Below are 16,331 nucleotides of genomic sequence, written 5' to 3'. Positions count from 1 at the left end.
CCTGCTGGGCCAGCTCCGGGTTTGCTTAACCTCCCCCTCCCTCCTCCTCTTTCTGCGCGAGGGGAGGGTGGGATCCCGGAGTCCGGGACTTGTCCCCTTTCCTTTTCCCTTCCCTCTCTCCGGACGCCCCCTCGGAAAAGGCAGAGGGGATCCTGGGCGAGATCCGGTCTGAAGCCCCCCTTCGCCTTTGCCTCGAGACGGCGGGGGGGGAGGGGGGAGGAAGGAAAAAAAAAAAAGGAGGGAGCGGGCACTTATTTTGTGTTGGAACCCGATGGCGGAAGGGCACGCAGCAATGGCTTTTGGGGAAGTGAGAGATGCGCCCGTACGGAGCCTCAGCGCACGCTCGGCTGCGGATCACTTCGCCGGCTTTAACCCTCCCGTGCCCGGGCCGGGTGGCTGCGAAAAGCACGTGGGACGGGTTCAGAGGGCTCTTCCTTCCCCACCCTTCGCGAGGGTGCAAGGGAACGCGGGACAGGTGCAATCCTTGCAAGGTGAGAGGAAGCCGCGATTCCGCTCGTTGCACAGGATGGGGGTGACCGGGAAGCAAATAAATAAAAATAAAAACCTTTTAAAAAAAAAAAGGCAGCACAGCACTTTTCTCAGCAGGGCACGCGAGCGGTGGAGGGTTCTTGTTGGTCTCTGAAGGGGGCGCTCGCTCCCCTCGCCCGGGCACATGCCTCCAGGACTCGAGCTATATAACCTTTGCTCAAGTGAGGTCCCGCTGCGCCCCCCAGCGGCACCGAGCTCCCCAATCTCTCAGTTTTCCCCCACCGTCACCCCACGCCCGGCTCCCCGAAAGACGATTCCAGCGGACCTGTTGGGAAATCTTGCAAAGGAAAACGGCGACCCACCAGAATCGGTTAATACACACGTTCTCAGCTTTGACCCCCGGTTGCCCCGCAAGGTCTTCCCTGGGCTGTGAAGCTGATTCGAAGTGTCAGGTTGACCTGGAACATCTCGCGTCCCGCGTTCCCTGTTCCGGGAGGAAAGCAATTTTTATTTTCTTCCCCAACCTCCCTAACCCATGCAGCGCTTTGCTTTCCTTCCTGCCCGTTTTTCTCCCCGCAAGATCGCACAGAGGCGACAGACTGGCGCAGCTGGTTATATAATCTCTTGGATTCGTATTTGGAAAGTGTTCTCTATCTAAATATATATATGTACTGACTGTATATAGTTTCAATTTCGGGCTTTTCGTCGCTGCCGCTGTTGAAGCAGGTGAGTTTGGGTTTACTCTCCCGGTGTGAAGTAGCAGCCTAGCGCAGGCGGGATGCTTTCGATGTTAACTGGGTCTTGCCCTAACACAGGAGCCAATCAAATATTTGAGGGGGACAGCCCCTCCAAAAAAGTTGATGGGTATTGTCATTCAAATGATAAGTGCGTGCTGTGTCATGTGATCGATTATTATACAAGGTGGAGCTTACCTGGGACCCCCAATATTATATTCAAGTCCCCCAAAATGTACTGATCTTCCTTTCACTTGCTGTCCTGAACCGTTTGAGCATTTTTCTGCGTTTTATGTCGCGAGATGTTTGTAGGGCGCTCTTTAGGATATCTCATATCCCAAGATTCTCAACAACTAAAAAGCTACAGCCACAAATTTCCTATTCACGCCATCTTTTTTTGCGTTGTTAATAAGAGCCTTCCTACAAAAAGCCCCCGCCTCTCAAAATACAGAAACGGCACTCTCTTTTGGAACTGCCTGATAAAGAGAATAGGCAGAATATTGATAATGGGTGTGAACAGTGGCTGGCTTGTGTGGTGTGTTTCTGGGGACAGGCCAGCTGGGGGTGCTATCTGTGTGCCATTCCAGCTCATTGGATTCCCCAAGTCTCAGCAAGACTCCCACCTTTGTGTTGTTAGAGGACCTCAGCATCTGTGCCGATCCTGCCTCTGGTTTTGCTCCGCACTTCATCTTTTCCAGGTCAACCTTAGGGCCCAACACATCGTTTAAAGGAAACATGTTGGATTTGCCCCTCTGCAAAGGGCAGGATTCTGGTGATCTTGTGTTGCTGGTGGCATGGATAGTAAGCCATTGTCATTGCCTGCTAACTGCCTGATTTAAGGAGCTTGTGGACTCACGGCTCCCCCCCCCCCCAGGACACATAGCCAGTTCATATGGTTCATCCCTGGAAACTTTTGGATCTGCTTGGTTCCCATAATGCAAAGATAAGGAACCTCAGACCAAATGCAACCCTCCAGGCCTTTTTTGTCTGGCCTCTGGGACACTCCTCAGGCCACATACCCTCTCCCCAGACGACATCCCTCACTGGCCCAAGTGTTTTTGCCTGGTTCGACTACATCCTTGTTTCCTTAAATGGAGGAAACCGTGTAGAAACAACTAGTCCATCTTAAAATTCACATTTGTGGTTGCACCTTCCCACCGGTAACATACGGTCCTCAGGAAGGTGCCCAGGAGGGAACATTTTCCTCAGGCCAAAAGAAGTTCAGCTCCCCTGCCGTAATGCTTTGGGAGAATTAGATAGCAGCATGTTGTTGATTCCCTGGGAGGAGGGTAGAATACTTGTTTGACTAGGCCTGTAGACTCTGTTGCCCACATGGAAAGACAGATCGAAGGAGACAGACAGATTTAGCTGAGGGAAGATCTAAAGTAGACGTGTGCAACTAAAACTCCCATCAGCCCCAGCAAGCATAGCAAATGACCAAGAGTGATGGGAGTTGTAGCTCAGCAACTTCTGGAGAGGCAAAGGTTCCCCACACCTGAACTAAAGGGAAAGATGCTGAAAGTAACATTTATTTTTAGTTCAGTACTTTGTGTTTTAATGGTTGGATTGTTGTTGTTGTTGTCTTTGTTACTATATTTGTAAGCTGCTTTGGGTTTTCTTCTTAGCCAGCAAGCTGCTTTGGGCAACTCCTTTGTGGAGGGGAAAGACGGAATATACCTTTTTTAAAACCATTAACCATTTCTCTTTTTTTGTTGTTGTTGACAATGTTACAAACTTGGTGGATCAGGGGAATGCTGTGGATGCAGTGTATCTTAAGTTTAGTAAATCTGTTGACAAAGTCCCCCATGATATTGTTGCAGAGAAGTTGGAAAATGTGGACTGGATGAGGTACCTCTAAGGTGGAATTGTAGCTGGTTGACTGACCGAACCCAAAGAGTACTCATTAATGGTTCCTCATCATCCTGGGAAAAAGCGACAAGTGGTGTGCCACAGGGTTCTATCTAGGGCCCATTGTTGTTCAGCGTCTTTATAAACAACTTGAACAAAATAATTGAGGGAACGCTCATCAAATTTGCAGATGACACAAAACTGGGAAGGGTAGCTAATGCCGCAGAAGACAGAATTGGGATTCAACATGACCTTAACAGATCCGAGAACTGGGCCCAAACAAAATGAATTTCAACAGGGGCAAGTGTAAGGTTCTACACTTCGGCAGGAAGAACCAGCCACACAAATATAAGATGCGGAACTCATGAAAAGGATCTAGGGGTCTTATTAGACCACAAGTTTAACATGAGTCAATAGTGTGATGCAGCAGCAAAAAAAAAAAAGCTAATGCTGTTCTTGGCTACATCAACAGAAGTATAGTGTCCAGATCAAGGGAAGTAATAGTTCTGCTCTATTCTGCCTTGGTCAGATCACACCTGGAGAACTGTGTCCCATTCTGAGCGCCGCAATTTTAGAAGGATGTTGACAAGCTGGAATGTGTGCAGAGGAGGGCAACCAAGATGATCAAGGGTCTGGAAGCCAAGCCTTGTGAGGAACAGGTGAGGGAGTTGGGTATGTTTAGCCTGCAGAAGAGGAGACTTAGAGGGAACATGATAGCCATCTTCAAATATCGAAAAGGTTGAGGATGGAGCAAGCTTCTTTTCCCCTGCTCTGCATATGCATCCGAGTATTATATTCGTGGCTAAAATTTAGTCAGTTACGAAACGGAACAAGTGGTTGGTGACTTTTCACACTTGGAAGGAAATGAAATTGATTGGGACTAAAAGAGCACACAGTCCTTGTGTTATAATAATTTTAAGGTCATATATAAAAAAATTAAAATTTCATAACTGTATATATAAACCACATGTCTGAAACCCCACAGATTAGGTCCTGAACAAATTAACCTAAAATATTTCTCTGAAAGGTCAAAGTGGGAAATCTCCCCATTGCCTCTTTCCTCACAAATCCTGTCCTCACAAATCCTCTCTTAAGGGCACATTCAAGATATGAACAGGGTGTGAGCCTGTGACTTGCTACCTAGATTCAGGAACTAAGTAGTTATAATAACAAAGGTAAAGGTAAAGGGACCCCTGATCATTAGGTCCAGTCGTGTCCGACCCTGGGGTTGCGGCGTTCATCTCGCGTTACAGGCCAAGGGAGCCGGCGTACAGCTTCCGGGTCATGTGGCCAGCATGACTAAGCCGCTTCTGGTGAACGAGAGCAGCGCACGGAAACACCGTTTACCTTCCTGCCGGAGCGGTTCCTATTTCTCTACTTGCACTTTTGACGTGCTTTCGAACTGCTAGGTGGGCAGGAGCTGGGACTGAGCAACAGGAGCTCACCCCGTCACGGGGATTCGAACCTTCTGTTCGGCAAGCCCTAGGCTCTGTGGTTTAACCCACAGCGCCACAAAAGAGTGGCCAAAACCCAGATAATGCAATCAGGTAACTTGCCAAAACAACGCACTCAGATTTCTATTGTAGACCGCCTTTTCTGTGATGTAGGTATGATGTATCTGGGGTGGTGGTCTTGGGCTACATCCCTTCTGTGATGTATGTATGATGTTTCTGGGGGTGATCTTGGACTCCAGGGCGGGCAATTTAAAATTTCTATATAAGGGCTTGCACTCATGGCTCTGGGTCCTCCTGTGTGTGTGGGGAGCACCCTGTTGCAACAACTTTTAATAAAGATCAGGCTTAACCAACCGCCTTGCTTTTCACTAGAATTCTGGTCTGGTCTCTGTCATTTTACTAGCCGGTAAGGGCTTCCAATTGTGCTCTCCTAGAGGTCCGGGTTCCCTTCCGGAGAACGACCCCTTTTAACTCTTATTACACCTTGCAATACCCAGGGGTTTCAGATGGAAATGTCCTCATTCCCTGATGCTTTGTGGTCTGAAGGCACTTGCTGCAGCAACCTTGCTGAAGCTAAACTGCTCTGGGCCTGCTAAGTGCTTGGAGGGAGACTGCCAGAGAAACCTTGTACAGGGGAACCTTGGTTCTCAAACCTAATCCGTTCCGGGAGTCTGTTCGACTCCCAAAACCGTTCGAAAACCAAAGCACAGCTTCCAATTGGCTGCAGGAGCTTCCTGCACTCAAGCAGAAGCCGTGTCGGACGTTCGGCTTCCGGGAAACGTTCGCAAACCGGAAAAATTACTTCCGGGTTTTGCGGCGTTCGGCAGCCGATTTGTTCTGCAACTCAGCCGTCCGAGAACCGAGGTTCCACTGTACTGTGCACTGCGTTCCACGATAGAAGGAAGGGAGGACACACTGTAAATGTCCTAAATAAATCATACCTCAGTGAAGAAACATTCCAGACAGACTATCGTCACGGAACTTCACTCACTTGCAGGCCGGGGGTGGAGAATATACCCCTGTACATTTAAAAAAGAAGTGCTCTGGAAGTACACATAAAAGGCCCATAAAGCCATATAACATACAGAGAGGGGGGAACTACAACACTAAGCGTTCAAGGCAATTTCATTTTATCCCTCTGCCAATCCAAGCCTCAGATAAAATGTAGGGCTTGATTTAAAAGCGATTGCAGTGAGGGGCAAGTACTTGGAAACACATGCATGGTCATTCAAGACTTTACAGCGGCTGAATTTGATGATGAATTGTGTACAGAGAACATGGTTGTAATCCCTTTGGTGGAGGAGCTCCAAGTGGCTTCATCTAGAAACCTGGCAGGGACATGAACTGATGTGGGTTTGTCAGCCCATAGCGATGAGCAGCCAGGGCAAGCAGGTGTCGTCTGCTGCTTGGATGAACTGCAGGTAGGTCAACAAGGCAAAAGGGTACCCACCGTGCTTGGGTTTGTATGTGCAGAGATGAGCTCTGTAGAGCTAGTCCCCCCCCCCCAGCAAGCCAGCAGACGGACAGCGGGATTAACAAATGGGATGAGTTTTCTCTTTTGGTCCTGTGCTCTCTCTGAGGGAAGGGATTAGCGAAGGCTGCATCTGCCATTCCTGCAGAGCTGCAGCTGAAAAGTTGTGACGTGGGTGATTCCACATACAAATAGTACTAAGTGTCCCTGGCTCGCGCTTGAACAGTATTGGTTGGGGTACAGCTGCTAGAACCAGCTGCGGTCTTTATTCTATTGTGGGGGGAGGGGAATCTCCCCCCATATTAATAGGAAGCTGTTAATTTTGAATATTTTTAACTTGATTTTTATTTTTATTTTTATGGATTTAGGACAAATCTTGTACTTGGTTGTCATAATTTTTAAAAAAAATCAGTTTGGACATGCTCACCGCAAAAAAAAAAACCCAGAGAGGGGTATTTAAATTTTAAATTATTTAAATTTTAGAACTGGATAAAGACATAAACATACACATTCAGAATGTCACATAGTGACTACCATTCTACCTCCCCCCCTCCCAAATAGATTTTTTTAAAGAAATAAAAACCACCTATTCTATTTTTCCTGCTTTTTTTCTGTCTTTTTTTTTCTAGGTTCTTACTGTATTTAGATCAATGTTTTCATTTTGGTAAAAAAAAATTGTTATTATGCTTTGTTTTTCTCTTTATAAATCCTAATAATTTTTTTTTTAAGAAGAAATAATAATAAACACCAACATTGGATATCCTATCCATTATAGCAGGCATAGGCAAACTCAGCCCTCCGGATTTTTTGGGACTACAACTCCCATCATCCCTAGCTAACAGGACCAGTGGTCGGAGATGATGGGAATTGTAGTCTCAAAACATCTGGAGGGCCGTTTGCGCCTATGCCTGCATTATAGGGACCACATGCGAAGGAGATCAGAGCACTAAAAGCTCCAGAGGCATGTCTCTGAGCTGAACCATGTCCCTATCTAAAAGGGTGCCTGATGTGAGTCAGATTTGGGCCCCCAAATATCTCTGTGGTTCAGGTGCCCAGGTTTGTCCTGAGACCCTAGCAGATGGAGACAACGGGTTTATAGGAAGTGGGAAGGGAAAGCAAACGGTTCAAGGCTCTTGCTATCAGGAAAGAGGCAGGACGGATCTTGACCAATCACTTAAAGAGTCAAAGGGCATCAAAGCATCTCATAAAATCAGAGAACAACTAGACGCGTCCAATAAATGAGCAACTGTAACTATTAATAAATAATGTCCCAACCCTAAATCAATTACCGGTCACTGGGCCCAAAGAATCGCTTGGCTCATTGGGTCAATGATGTGAAGTAAGTCAGTGGTTTCTCAGACCTCTTTTTCCCAGGGACCTCTTGAAAATTGCTAAGGGTCTTTGTGGACCACTTAATGATTTCTCTGGTAGCAACTGTAATGTGCTATGCTAGCTGCTGCAGGATCTTTAATTGTGTTTTGATGGCTTCTTTCATTTCTTATATATATTTTTAAGTGCCAGGCAATATATAAGAAACAAACAAACAAAAGGCAATCAAAAATAAAGGAGAGTATTTAACGCAATGGATGTGTCATTTGCCGTGCTCAGTCACAAATCCAAACACCACCTGAATGAAGCTTGAGGCCAGTTTGGGAACCCCTGAGGTAGGTGTACGATGTCTGATAATGGCTGCTGTTTGGGTGGCAGCTTCTGCCTCTCGTCTTCTCAGTCAGAATTCACTTGTACTTTCTGCTGCCTACTCTTCATTGGTTCGTTCCCTTCTCTCCTTTTCTTTGCCAGACCACTTTCTCTCCAGTTTTTCACCGCCTCTTCTCTTCTCCTCTTCCAAGCACCGCACCAACTTTCTCTCCCTAATTAACCCTCACTCTTCTTTAACCCCATTTAACACCCGTCCCAACTGCAGAGATCGCAACCCTAGGTGCTAGGGGCAGGTGTTACCATGACTTACCATGTTCCAGTTACAGGTAGGTAGCCATGTTGGTCTGCCATAGTCAAAACAAAATAAAAAATTAAAAAATTCCTTCCAGTAGCACCTTAGAGACCAACTAAGTTTGTTCTTGGTATGAGCTTTCGTGTGCACGCACACTTCTTCAGATACACTGAAACAGAAGTCACCAGACCCTTATATATAGTGAGAGAGTGGGGAGGGGTATTACTCAGAAGGGTGGTGGGAATGGGTGATTGGCTGATAGGTGTGGAAAACCTGTTAACGACTGCAATTGGTTTTACAGGAAAAAGCAAGGGGTGAGATGACTAAAGATAGCTTTGTCATGTATAATGAGATAAGAATCCAATGTCTTTGTTCAGACCAGGTCTCTCCATGGTTTTAAGTTTGGTAATGAGTTGCAATTCAACAACTTCCCTTTCCAGTCTATTTCTGAAATTCCTTTGTAGTAAGACAGCTACTTTGAGATCTTGTATAGAATGTCCTGGGAGACTGAAGTGTTCTCCTACTGGTTTCTCTGTCTTGTGATTCCCGATATCAGATTTATGTCCATTTATCCTTTGGCGTAGGGTGTGGCCTGTTTGTCCAATATAGAGGGCACTGTTGGCATTTGATGGCATACACAATGTTAGAAGATGAGCAATTAAATATTCCTGAGATAGTCATGTCCGACTCTTCGTGACCTCATGAACTAGAGCATGCCAGGCACTCCTGTCTTCCACTGCCTCCCACAGTTTGGTCAGACTCACGTTGGTAGCTTCGAGAACACTGTCCAACCATCTCGTCCTCTGTCATCCCCTTCTCCTTGTGCCCTCCATCTTCCCCAACATCAGGGTCGTTTCCAGGGAGTCTTCTCTTCTCATGAGGTGGCCAGAGTATTGGATCCTCAACTTCAGGATCTGTCCTTCCAGTGAGCACTCAGGGCTGATTTCCTTCAGAATAGATAGGTTTGACCTTCATGCAGTCCATGGGACTCTCAAAAGTCTCCTCCAGCACCACAATTCAAAAGCATCAATTCTTTGGTGATCAGCCTTCTTTATGGTCCAGCTCTCATTTCCATACATTACTACTGGGAAAACCATAGCTTTAACTATACGGACCTTTGTCGGCAAGGTGATGTCTCTGCTTTTTAAGAAGCTGTCTAGGTTTGTCATTGCTTTCCTCCCAAGAAGCAGGCGTCTTTTAATTTCGTGACTGCTGTCACCATCTGCAGTGATCATGGAACCCAAGAAAGTAAAATCTCTCATTGCCTCCATTTCTTCCCCTTCTATTTGCCAGAAGTATAATACAATATAATTGTATAATCCATGTATAATACAACCCCAAAAGTTTGCTGGATTTTTTTTTAAAGCAAAAAACATCATCTTGTACGCAGGAAAATACGGTGTTGTTATTATTAACATTTATATGCTGCTTTCCCCCACCCACCCACCCCATGGCAGTTGCTCAAAGTGGCTTACAAATATAAAACCAAGAACAAAAGCAACAGGGGTCCATCTATCAAAACACAAATTAGCAAACTAAACACAGCAGCAAAATACAATAGGAAAACCCCCACAAACTACCTGTCTGCAAGAGCTCAAGATTTACCTAGAAAACAAAACCCCACAGCATATGCAAATAGTGGCTCTCCCACAAACCCATCCCCCCCCCGCCCCCGCCCACCACTTTCACTTTGTAGTGGGTTTATATGTGCCAGAGTTCTAGGTCCAGTTCCACGATTTGGCCTGCCTATCTTGCATTGCCCAGGGCACAATTCTTAGCCACCCGATATGGAAGTGCTCAGTTTGCCCTTGGAACAAGGATGATAAAAGGATGACGTCCTTCTAGCTCTGCAGTCTGATTAAAATGCACGTGTATTTGGGAAGAAGTCACACGAGAGATCCATGGGACTCACTAGGTCAGGCAAGCTGGTAGTATGTATTAAAACATTCAAGGCCGAATTCCTAAGCTCGGCTCTCGCAGGAAAGACATGCAAGGCCATTAAACTACAGAATCCAGCCACTAGAGGGCATCCCTTTATTTTCAAACTGCTTTGACTGGACTTGCCTAGATTTCCGTAATTTAAAAGTAAGATGTGCTTCCCTAGGTGAGATTCACGTGCTCTTAACTGCCCTCCCAACATGAGGCAGGCAGAGAGCATGCATGACCTGGAAATTCTGCCTGGAAATTGCCAGATTTCTTAACTTTTGTCAATACTTGGCATTTATCTGGCACCATTTGGGGGCACGAAGCACTTCACAAATTATCTCAGGAATTCTCACATTGCTTTCTAGGTAAGGATCTGAGGCTGAAAGAAAGGTTCGCTCAAAGTCATCAAGGGAGTGCATGGCTAAGATTACATGAACCAGAGATCTGACAGGCTCACACACTAAGCTCACTGCAACTCCCCTCAGTAAAGTATCAACTTTTTCAGAACAGGGACAAGAGTTTGAATTTGCAAACAATCCGTTGGGTTCTTTAGACGTCACTGCCATTTTATCTTTCAAGTTCACAAAAGATAATCATGTATACGTGGAAAAGAACATTCCACACAAGTGGGGTTTTGTTGTGTTTTTCAGAGAAGGGGGGAGCTTTCATAATAAATATGTGCTCCAGTTTTGTTTTGTTTTGTTTTTTAGGTTACTGTAGAAATTGGAGTTCTTGGTGATACCCAGAAGTCAAAAATTGAAGAATCCAAGAACTCTGGCCAGGCGGGAGATCAATTTTAAAGTCTTCAAACAGTTTTATTAATATAGAAGCAAATTCCAGTCGAAATCAATTCCAGGACAAGGCCCTGTTTCGTTAATTCTTCCTCAGCTAGATTTTCATCGTCAAGGTGTACCAATTCTCTGTATGCCTGTGGCCATGACCATTCAAATCTAGCTGAGGAAGAATTAGCGAAACAGGGCCTTGTCCTGGAATTGATTTCGACTGGAATTTGCTTCTATATTAATAAAACTGTTTGAAGACTTTAAAATTGATCTCCCGCCTGGCCAGAGTTCTTGGATTCTTTAATTTTTGACTTTTGTTTTTTAGGTTGGCATACTTGGAATTAAACACACGCACAGGGTCCACCATTGCTCAGGTCCACCATTGGAGATTTTGCAATGGGAATCTGAGCAATTGTCTTTTGCAGGGCAGGATTCAAAGTTCCGATTCTGACGAGGGCCCATCGCATCTTTGCAGCCTCAGTTCCATATCTGTGAAACGGGATCAATGGGGATCTGCCAGGATGTGGTGAGCATTACAAAATATTGTTTGTGAAGGTGTCAAAAGTTTCCCTATAAGGTTGGGAATACAAGCCAGTAGTTAAAAACAACAACTAAGTTTACTATGGGCATGTTTTGTATTGGACAAATATTTATTAGTACCCAATGTTTTCCTAAGGAGCATTATATACTACTGCGGGTCTCCGATCCAAATTTTGGCCTAATCACTACAGTAATACCTCCGCGAACATCCGCCTCGTCTAGCGTCCATTCCGGTGAACGTCCGCGACAAAGAAGCGCTAAATCACACTTAAGCGCAAACCGCTCCACATGCGTAGACGCGGCGCTTTGCCCTGCGTCCTTTTCGGCTAGCGGCCGCGGCTCTGTACCTGAAAAATTACAACCAATTCAGGACTTCCTTCCAATCGGCTTCCCAAGAATTGCTGGGAGTAGCAGAGCAGCAGGGCATAATCGCAAAAAGGAAATGTGGGTGTTAAGACCGAATCCCACAAGGTGCAAAGGGGTAGGCTTTTGCTTTGGCCCATACCCATGTGCATATTCTCAAAAAGATCTAGGGACAATTCAGAACTCATTATAGTCTCCCCCTGTTTGTACTTTCTAAGAGAGTCCTTTTCACAAGGCATTTTTGCTGCTGAGATATCGAGACTATATTGGTAGAACAGCATCTCTTTACCTCTGGCGCCTGTAGGGTAAAACTGCTGTCACTTGTTATTTTATTGTTCTTTATATTCCAAAGCCTAATAAAAGTATTTGCAATGCTGCGTACTGCCTACCCAACACGAGTTTGTTCAAAGGTTGCAGAAAACATTTGCTGAGGTTATTTTAGAGTGAGTTGTTAAGATGTTGCTATACCTGATTTTTTATTATTATTATTATTATAGTCCAGCTCTTATAAAACCAGGAGGAAAAAAGTGTATCGTTTTGTGGATGCTAGCGGTTTAAATACACACACACACAGAGAGAGAGAGAGAGAGAGAGAGAGAGAGAGAGACTGCTGATAACATGGTTTTTGTCTTCTTTTATTTATAGTATAATTGTTGTAATGACATACTGGTTTAAACAATAAATAGTGGAGAGAAACATACTAAGTAGATAGTTCCAATGTGTGGGTCATGAGATGCATAGCATTAATAATGGCAGGATCTTACAAACTACAGTGTCTGGAGACTTAAATTCAGAGGGCCTTTTCAGGGAAGCTCTTCGTCCAATAGCAGAAAGGCCTAGGATTCTGTTGCCCCCCACTTTAAAAATAAAAAAATAAAAAAGCAAGAGGCCACAGGAAACTGAAATTTGGAGCTGGGAAAATACACACATGCAGAACCCTAAATGGATCCCCTACTTTACATTTTTGAAAAGCAGTTTTACACCATGGGTGGAATTCAACACCCCACAATGGTGAATGTCTCATCAGCACAAACACTAACCTTGCCAGATGGAATTATCCGTGTGTGTGTGTCTCCCCTATTTTATGTGGGGGGCGCTCTCCTGACCCCCCCCCCCAGGTCAATACTGGAAGATGCCAGGGGAGGGAAAAGTCCTGTTGCACAAGCTCACACCCTTGTGCAGGGCTTGTGCTGATGTTGTTCCTTAGGTGAACCCCATCCTATATTTTAAAGTGTGCATCATATAAGAGAGAAGGTTTGTGCATATGCTCGGGGAAGGGAGGGAAAACAGCGCATGCATTCTCTAGCTGAAGCTTTTACAAATGGTCTGGGGAGAGGCAGGATTAGCTGCCCTGTGATTTCTCCGGCGCATAATAAGTTGTGCTTTATTTTATTTTTTTACTGACAGTTTCCAGCAACCGTCTGAATGCTTATATACAAGACCAGGCAAGTTTACCTTCTCTCTCTTCCCCCCCCCACCCGCCCGCATCCTGCTTTTATTTTCACTTATTTACAAAGCACTTTTACATAGAGGAACGGCAGATCAAACCGGGGGCCAAGCAAGTGATGAAGTTAAGTAAGAGCTTGAGTGGGCAGCTTGGAGATCACCTTTGGAATATGAGTTTTCCGTGTTAGGTGGATTGGTCCTTTCCCACGGATGTTTGCTATGAAGGGCCAGTACCCATCACCACAACAACCGCAGCCCTTGAATACACAATAGAAACATCCTGCCTCCTAGCATTGGGGGGGAGGGAGAGAGATGTTCGAGGGGATCATAGCAGACAGCAGAGATTTGTGGAGGTACTAAGCCTCTGTCTCCCCAGCCAAACACCCATGTTTTGGCGTAAGACAAAGGCACAACAAGTTCTCTCGCTGGATTACAAACACCTCCCCTTTCCCAAGCCAGCCCAATGCAAAATAATTTTAAGTTTCCCCAGGAGACATGCTATTTCCTTTTTTTAAACCCGGCCCCTCCCTCCCTCCTGATTCGTCCAGAATCTCTGCCCCAGCTTTGATGGGGACGCAAATTCGCTACTTAGAACCGAGGTCCTACTCTCCAAATTCCGTTTCTTGAGAGCCATGGGATCAGACTTCCATTGTATGGCAGGCAAGCTATGGCGTGGAGGAAAACTCTAGGGGTCTCTAGGAGAGGGAGCTGGGCTACCTGCGCTTAAGAAGTGATGGGCAGGTTCGCCTCACTCCCTTGCTGCCAACTGGCAACGCTTTCCTTTTCTCCCTCTGGGTGAATTCAAGGACGCAGCTGATACGGGAGGAAGCAATGGGATGCACCTCACAAACACCCCTAATAAGCCAGGGCTAAGCCTCCGGTACCCCCTACCCCTTTTTGCATCTGAGATAGTTGGGCCACAATCTCCAGAGAAGTCACTTAAGTTACTAAAGCACCTTCTTTCTGCATGTTCCCTTCCCCTGGGGCTCAGTTCCCCAGGGGTTAGGGGGCAGGGGTTAGGAAGACGCTCAAAGCCACTGGCAGCAATATGGCTTTTGGGGGGGGGAGGGTCTTTCTCCAGTCCCAAAGGCAGGAAATAGCCATCGCTATGGCTCCATAGGATTGCAGCTTGGTACACAGTCGAGAGAGAGCCAGCGCTTGCCCCCCCCCCGAGGACTTGGAAGGCAGTGGGGAAGATAGGACCCAGGGGGAATCCTGCCATGCCTCCTGGCTTGGCAGGGTTGGCAGAGCTCAGTGAGGATGCCAGCTTAAAGGCAATACCCGCTGGAGAAATTTCACTCTGCTTTCTACGAAGCCCTCTGCTGGTGGCTTTAAGGGGCCCAGGAAGGAAGGAAGGAAGGAAGGCAGGGCCCCAGAATAGTTTCCAGGGGAATTATAAGGCTGTTTATGTTTTCCGCCAACCCAGGCCAAAACTCAGGATGGCAGAATCTCAATATTACTGCTGTGTTGCTAATAACATAATTGATGCAATTAGTAGCAAATTAGCTCTACGCTTGGCAGCGTTAGAGAACATGCCAAATACAGAGGAGGGAAAGAAAGAGAGAGAGAGAGAGATGAAGCTCAGAAAGGCACCTCTGTTCCCGGTGCACAGCAAACCAGAGCTCTTTAGAAAGGGGTGGGGGTGGCGATGATGGTTAGGTCCCCATGGCTTTTTAAAAAAAAAAAAAAATCCACCCAGGGAAAAAGTCCAGCAAGCTGTTAAAGCCACATGGCCACTTTACGCAGAATATGGCTGCTTCACATGCAGAAACAGCTTGCTGGGATACAGCCCTCAAACAAAGGCATACGCAGTTTACGCTTCTAGTCCTCATGGCGTTGAGAGAAAGCCACTGAGCGGTTTCTAGCAACAGAGGAGTGTAGTTACAATTGGCTTTAAATGGATCTTTTAAGTCCCAGGCAAGGGATTCTGTGCCTCTCTCCCCTTTCAAGGAGAGGCTCAGGCCGCCAGGGGTGCGAAGGGGAGAAAGGGATTTTAATAACCCTTCCTTATGTCCTGTCGTCCTCCCCTGCTGAAAGATCACCCTCGCCCTAAATGGGCAGCTGGGGCTTTTCGCATTCAGCCGCGCAAGAGTGCACAGCCTCGTCCACAGGGTGAAACTCAGCAGTAGCTTCTTCAACTGGGGAACCAGGGGCCTTTCAGATGTTGCGACTCCAGCTCCCATCAGCCATTGCTGTCCACAGCCAAGGCTGATGGGAATTGTAGTCCAGCAGCATCTGGGAGACTTCTAGACTTCTGCATAGAATAATAGCATGCATTAAGATTCCCACCCCATCTACGGCTCTTACGAAAAGGTAGAGAGACAAGATCAGAGAGATGGGGACAGAGCTGTACGCATCCCATCCTCCTGGCTAACAGCGATAGACACTCTTGATCTACGGAGATGACTTCATGGGACGTATTTGAAATGAAGGAATTTTGGGTCCATGTAGCAAAATCCGGAAGGAAGGAAAGAAAGGGCTGGCAGCGCGGAATTGTATGCAGCAATGGTGTGCCGGAAGAAGGGGAGCGGCCACTGGGTAGACCCCGCTAAAAAGGCTGAGGAATTCAGTGTCCCCAAATTATTTCCCAAAGAGGGCAATGAAACAAGGGAACCAGATCAGAGCACCAGGTAGAAAGAGGAGTCTTATGAAATGCAGACTCGCTGTACCCAACAGTGATGCTCTAAACACAACAGTTAACACTCGCCAAACTATTCAACACTGAATTAACAGCATGCCAAGCAATGCTCCGTAGCCTTCCGAGGCCACGTCCTTTTATAAAGCCAGACTCTGCATAGTCTCTGCCCTACGAGGAACAATCTAGTGGCTTCGTCAAAATCAGAGTCCACCCACTCGCGTTTCTGATAACTTAAGCACCATAATGGAGAAATAACCCCCTATCAGATTTTTTTTCCCTGAAAATAACGCATCTCGGGAAGAGGAACATACACCAACATTTAAATTTTTATTTTTTTTACATATATATTTTAAACAACCCTGCAAATGCTGGACTTCACACTCAGGGTCCTGGGTTCAAATCCCATCAGGAGGTGGCTGTTGGCAGGGAACAGCTCCCCCAAAAGTTTAAGCTTCTCCGCTGCAGACACTACGATAAACCAAGAATACGCGCCCGGCCAACTATGCCCGAGATACCTGCAAAGTTTCCTCCACTTTCTCTCAACCATAGCATATTGTGCTTCAACTGTAGAGACAGGGTCACTAACTTTTTACCCCTCCCATCACCCCCCCTGGCCACTGGCCATACTGGCTGAGACCAATGGGAACCGGAGTCCAACTTCTGGACAGGCTTCCCACCCCTGAGACAAA

This window comes from Lacerta agilis, chromosome 2 (genome assembly GCF_009819535.1).
Source record: "Lacerta agilis isolate rLacAgi1 chromosome 2, rLacAgi1.pri, whole genome shotgun sequence".
NCBI lineage: Eukaryota > Metazoa > Chordata > Lepidosauria > Squamata > Lacertidae > Lacerta > Lacerta agilis.
This window is presented reverse-complemented; position numbering follows the sequence as displayed.